Here is a 7,082-nt window from a genome sequence, read left to right on the forward strand (position 1 = left end):
AGCCAAAAAGAGAAGAAAAAAAGAAAAGAAAAAAAGACTTTTCTAAAAAGGCACTTCAGTATTCTACAAAATTATCATTTCAAAGTACAGTTACATATGCAAGTATATTCAGCTATGGCATTCCATAAAAATGTCTAGTATTTCTAAACAACCAAAACTACCTTTCCCTGTAAGAAAGATGCTGTAAATATGAAGAAAATCTGATTGATAGTTTTGAAGTCAAATAGCAACAAAATTTTAGCAAAGGTTTTAGAATTTTTTCCATTTATTGTATTACCAAGAAAAAAATCACTGTATACAAAGATATTACAAAGATAATAAAATATTCTGTACAATAAAAGGCATTTTGACATTTTAAACACTGTTACATCTTGGTATCAAGCTTAACATTAAATAACTAAACAGTACCTGAGAACTTTAAAAACTCACTTTTTCATCAGTGCCTCCAAATTTATTCGTTATTGAGAAGCATATAAAAATACTTAGAACAGCCAAAAAGTAGGATTTTGGTATTCTGCTAAGATCTGGATTCATCAAGCCAACAGTATTTTTAAGTACATACTTTTAAAACAAATCATCTCTCAAGGGTTCATCTGGTCTGAACCAGGCATTTAAGAAAGTTCATTACCCAAAAGCTTTGTGTTTTCCTTTCCATGTCATGTTAAAGGTACCTGAACTGTCCAACAGTGACCAACATTATCAGCTAATAACCCAGTAAAAAATGAGTGTCACCAATGAAGTCTCATAAGATTGAATTCCACAAATGGATCAGCAAATATTCTAGCCTTTACCTGTATCTTACTACATTTTATGAAAGCTACGTTTTGATTAGATAATAAAGTTTAACAAGAAAAATGGGCAAGATGAATGATACTTTTTCCAAAAATTTGTATTTCATTTACCTGCTGATACCCTGAAAACTCAATTTGCTGAAGAACCAACATTTTGTACTAATTACTGTTACTGTTCACACATAGGTGTTTTATGAAATTTATAAATTTTTGAAAGTCTAATAGTAAACTGAAGTTGTAGAAAGAAGTTGTAAGAATACTAGAGTATGATAAATTCTGACATTTTAAATAGATAGTTATTAGCAGGTGGTATTTCTCTAAAGACAGAGACATTTAGAATAATTAGAGTAAATAATTTTGAAAATTTTATCCATATTTTCTTAATGGAAGTATTGGGGACATGAGTGTTTTTGTCTATGCTTTTTGCATGTATGAAAAAAATTATAGGCATGATTACTTTTGAGATTTAATCTTACCCATTGTTAAGCTTGTGCTTAGCTAACCTCTATTATGATATATTAGTAAAAATATTAATTTGACTAAGTCTTAGATAAACAAGGCATAAAACTGGATACAGACAACCCATATATTTATCTCTGATTAGCCACCTACCCCTGGGCTTATAAATTAGCATGAAATTTTCTACAATATGTGATATAAAAAGCATTCTAATTTTTACCCTTTCATATTCAATCTCTGAAAATGAAACAGATCAGAAACCTTTCACGGACAACTTCATTAGTTATGATGAGATTCACTTTTAGGAAGAGAGTCAAACAACTCCCAATTCATAATCAACTTTGGCAAAGGAATTGAGAGTCAGAGAATTTCAGAACTGAAGTAATTAACTGACTGTACCTTCACTATACAATAGGAAATGGTACTGGAAAGAATAAAGCCAAAGAAAGTTCTCCAGATCTGGGCAAGAGCTAATCACTCTAAAGAGAAATCTACCTCAGGGTTCTTAATAAAGAAACTAATCAATAATGATTTTTTTCACTCTGCTGTGTTTTAGATAACTAGAAAAAGTGTTAAGATTAGCGATTAATTGGGGCCTTAGGATATACACAGATGCTGGTTTAACAGTATTTTGATTAGCACTATACAATTTACAGTGTTTCTTCTTATGCATTATTTTATTTAGTACAACACACCCTGTGAGGTAGGTAGGCTGGGGATTATCTGACTAAAAAGTCCCTACTCTTTCCATTTCTCCATGCTTCAAAAAATCAAATTATGATATAATAAATTATTTGGTGCTACTAGGCAGCCTGGATCTCCAATTCCAAGTCTTTCTCAACACAGAAACTATAATTAGTTTACCTGAAGTATTAGGTTAGAAACCGAGAACCCAGCTGTTTCTGTTCACTAAGATTGTGAGTAGAGAGGCCCAGTTACCAATTTAAAAAGCCATTAAAATAGTAGGTTCTGATGATAGAAATCTGAATAGTATAGAGGAGTAGGTACAGATTCAGAAGGGGCATGAAGGAGACTTCCGGGGTGTTGTAAATGTCTGAAACATGGTGGTTATGTGGGTGTTTTTTACATAAGTAAAAATTCATTAAGCTGTACACTTAAAACTAGTCCACTTTATGCATTTTACTTTATACGTGCTATCAATCAAAAGAAAGACTGTTATCTTTGTGAGCAAGAGTTTTGTCCCATTCACCTCTGTATTACTTCACCTAACATGGTGCTTTGCACATCAACATTAAAAAAATGTGACATATTGATTACATGAATGGAGTGTCATGCAGGGGTAAGGTGCTCAGAAAGCGCATGAAGGACACTTGAGTTGAGACCTGCCACATAGAGTGGAGAGAAGTAGCAAGGTCAGGGTTGTGAAATAATCCTAAAAACTTTAAAATTTCTACCTAATACAGTTGATACTACTATTTCCAATACAGCTACTTTCGATCACAAAGGGCTACAGGAGGGTTTTTAAAAGAAAGAGGAGCCAGGTACAGTGGCTCATGCTTATAATCCCAGCACTCTGGGAGGCCAAGGGGGAGGATCACTTGAGGCCAGGAGTTTGAGACCAGCCTAAGCAACATAGGGAGACCCTGTCTCTACAAAAAAATAGAAAAAAAAAAAAAAAAAAGAAGAAGAAGAAAAGGGAGACAGCAGGTCAAGAAAGAGGAAGTATATTTCACAAGACTTAAGTAATCTTGGCATCACTGCTTTTTCTGCCAGGTTAAGTACTTTTCCCTTCAAAAATTATATCCTTATCTACATTTTTATAATCACTCATATGTCAATTTCACCTTCCCTCTCTAATAATAGCTACCATTTACTCAGTACCAACTATGCCAGGGACTGTACTAGGTACTAGAGTCCCAAAGATGAATGAGACATTGATACAAAACAATCCACTGCAAAAAAGAAAAAGAAAAAACAAAAGAAAGATGAATGAAACAAACACTTAAATGACTATAATTGCGTGAGATGAACTGTGTAATATGGACATATACATAGCTGCATCTCTACTAGGGAGGCAGGACCAAGTTTCACAGAGGAGAAGCCCAGTCTTAAAGAATGAGTGTTCCAGTTATAGAAGAGGAGAGGCAGAGTGGGTAACATGTTAAAGGTGTAGAGGCCTGAGAAAGAATGTTTTTTTTCAAGGAATGCTATAATATTTTAGCATTTTAGGTAAAGAGAATAGAGTATTTTAACTGGAGTGTATGGAAAAGATTATTGTTTGGGGAAAAGAATGAAGGCCTTTACTAAGAAAGCATCAGGAATGAAGAAGGGACAGATTCAAGAGTAGGTAGACTCAAAAGGATTTGATTAAGTATGAGTGTGAGGGAGACACAGAATAAAATATAATTTTGAGGTTCCCATTAAATACATGGGGTGGTAGGGTAAATGGTAATGCCATTAAGAAAAGTAAAGAATGCAAGAAAAGGAGCCAGTTTATAAGGGCATTCAGGTAGCATGAGAATCACTGATCAGATTACCCAGGGGAAACACAATAGCACCAACTGAGGGCTGGGGTCGAGACTCGAGGCACAAAAACCTCAGAGAGAAATCTTGTCTCCACAGAAACCCCAGAGGAGTTCCAAACAGGGAGTTGTCATGTTGGGCAGATGGTTATGAATAGGTCAGGCAGGGTGAGAAGTGGTAAAAAGACACAACATTTGACAAGGGGGTAGTCTCTGTTCATCTTTCCCAGAACATCATAGGAAAACAGTAGGGGCTAAAGACAGAGATCGATAGGCTAAGGCATAACGGTAAGTGAGGAAATGGAGGCTGAAGGTATTTCAGAAGTCAGGATGCAAAGTCAGGAAGGAGAATGAGGGTGGCAGAACAGTTTCATTTTTTTTTTTCTTTTTAGGCTAGAGAAGACATTTATCATGGTTACACAAAGAAAGGAAGCACTAAATGGCAATGTGAGCATATAGGAAACAGGACGGAAGAGCAAGGAGGCGGCACACGTAGAGATTGGGGAGAGGAGGACACCTTTTCCTCAGAAATCAAAAGTGGGTATTATAAGAACAGGTGGAAGTATAAATACATTTAGACATACAGAAGAAATATGTTGCCAAATTCATTTTAAATTATAAAATATCTTCTATGATCAGTAAATAGCACCTGAAAAATGAAAAATCCATTGGAAAAACTCTAAACACAGACGTAGCATTATGTTAGCTCAGTTTATGCAGGAAAAAAACTGCAAAACAAGTCAACATTTAGTTTACAAAAATCCACTTATTCTAATAGTCAGTGTTTAAACTACTCAATGCTAATTAATACAAAATTATGAGATTCTGTATTTAAAAAAAATTTACCACCTATCAATCACCATCTAGAGACATCCTGGTTTCATATTTTAAACAGGAAAGAAATTATGCTTTCAAGTTCTTCTTTCTCCTTGGTAAGTTCTACTAAAAGTATATTATATGCTTATGATTTTTAAAATTTATATTACAGAAATATTTCCTTTTGAAATCATAATTTCTGTAAAATAGTAATGGTACTAAGTTAGAGGTCTTTAATATTTTTGTTTTGCTTTCTGGACTATCCTGACCCCAAATTTTATCTTGTTCTCCTTCCTATTTCCCAGCATCACTCAACTCAGAATTTTTATGTAATAACATTCACACACTCCCTAATTTCACTGAATTGACTACTTTATGTAAATTTATAGTTTGGTTGGACATTATGTAAGTGAAATGATACATTATTTCTAGCTAGGAATGAGTTCAACATTTAGAGAGTAGGTTTTGGTTATAAAATAAACTAGGTCTTTAATAAGTTAGTTACTTAGCATCATGACAATTCCATCATAATTAAGATTACTGCTCAAATTCTACCATCATTTTGCCACTGGGATTATTCTGCTTTCAAATAATTTGGATTACCATTATTAATCCTGAACTTCAATGTACATGATTCTGATATAAACTCAATGTCACATCAAATAAAACATCTAGTAATTAAAGCTATTCTTTCTTTCAAAAAAAAGTTCTGGCTGCGCATGGTGACTCATGCCTGTAATCCTAACACTTTGGGAGGCTGAAGTGGGAGGATTGCTTGAGGCCAGGAGTTCAAGAACAGCCTGAGCAAGAGTAAGACGCTGGCTCTACAAAAAAATAGAAAAATTAGCCAGTCATGGTGGTATACGCCTATAGTCCCAGGTATTCGGGGGCTGAGGCAGGAAAAATCACTTGAGCCCAGGAGTTTAAGGCTGCAGCAAGCTATGATGTTGCCACTGCACTCTAGCCTGGGCGACAGAGCAAAATACTGTGGGAAAAAAACAGAAAAAATGGCTGGGTGCAGCGGCTCACACCTGTAATCCTAGCACTCTGGGGGGCCGAGGTGGGAGGATCACTTGAGCTCAGGAGCTTGAGACCAGCCTGAGCAAATGCAAACCCCGTCTCTACTAAAAACCGAAAAAAATTATCCTGGTGTGATGGCACAGGCCTATAGTACCAGCTGCTCAGGAGGCGGGGCAGGAGGATCTCTTGAGCCCAGGAGTTTGAGGTTGCTGTGAGCTAGGCTGACGCCATGGCACTCTAGCCTGGACAACAGAGTGAGACTCTGTCTTAAAAAAAAAAAAAAAAAAAAAAGAAAGAGAGAAAGAAAAGAAAAGAAAAAGGAAAACCCTCCAACTGCTATTAGTAATACTTAAACGTTCAGTAAATATTTAGTGAGTGCTTAATATGAGGCAGACACTTTTCTACAAATTGGAGATTCAACAGTAAACAAAACACAAACATTTCTGCCCTCATGGAGCTTGTATTCCAGTACAGGAAAACAAACAGTAAACAAATAAATGCTTAGTAAAGTCAGATGGTGGTAAATGCTATGAACATATATAAAGCAAGGTAGACAGGGAATGCTGATGTATAGTTAAGGAAGGCCTTGATCGGGTAACAGTTGAGTGAGACCTGAGGGATGTAAGGGAGTGAGCTGTGCATCTATCTGGGAGAAGAACAGTCAAGGCAGAGGGAATACCAAATACAATGAGTATGAGGCAGGAGCATACTTGGTGCACTAAGGCTAGAGTGCCTGGAGCTGCATGAGGAAGGGGATATGATAGTACATGAGGAGGGACAGGAAGTCTAGGCCTGCTGATTTTAAGGACTGTTACCTCTACTCTGAGTAAGATGGGAAGCCACTATGGTTCTGAGCAGATGAATGACACGATTTGACTGGCTACTTTAGGGGAACAAGAGCACAAGGATAAGGATACAAGGAGGTTTTTGAAGACTATAGCTTCAATCCAGGCAAGAGATGATGGTGGCTTGGAATAGAGTGTTAAAAGTAGAGGTCAAAAGAGGTGGTCAGCTTTGGATACATTTTTACGGTATGGCCTACTAGATTTGCTAATGGACTGTGGATATAGGAAATAAAAGAAGAATCAAGGATCACTCCAAGGTTTTTGGCCTGAGCAACTAGAAGCATGGCATTGCCATTTACTGAGTTGGGGAAGACTGAAGGAGAAGCAAGTTTGAGAGGGAAGATGAAGAACTCAGTATTGGATATGTTGAGTTTGAGCTTTAATTAGATTTCTAGGTAGAGATGACAAACGGGCAGTTTTATGAGATCACAGGGAATAAGGACATCTAAGAAAGAAGAGAGGTCCAAGGAAACTTCTTCCCCTTAAAAAATACGGGTATAAAGCTAAAATCCCAAGTAACTTTAAAGGTATGGATTTAATTAGTATAAAATGCAGACAACCTCCCATACCTTGAAAGCTCACTTCAACTGCCTTCTGCCCAACTTAATTAACATTTTAAAGCAGTTTTGATTTACATGTAAATCTAAGAAACTCCAGGAAGCCTCAGA

The sequence above is a fragment of the Eulemur rufifrons genome, chromosome 19, assembly GCF_041146395.1.
Source record: "Eulemur rufifrons isolate Redbay chromosome 19, OSU_ERuf_1, whole genome shotgun sequence".
Taxonomy (NCBI): domain Eukaryota; kingdom Metazoa; phylum Chordata; class Mammalia; order Primates; family Lemuridae; genus Eulemur; species Eulemur rufifrons.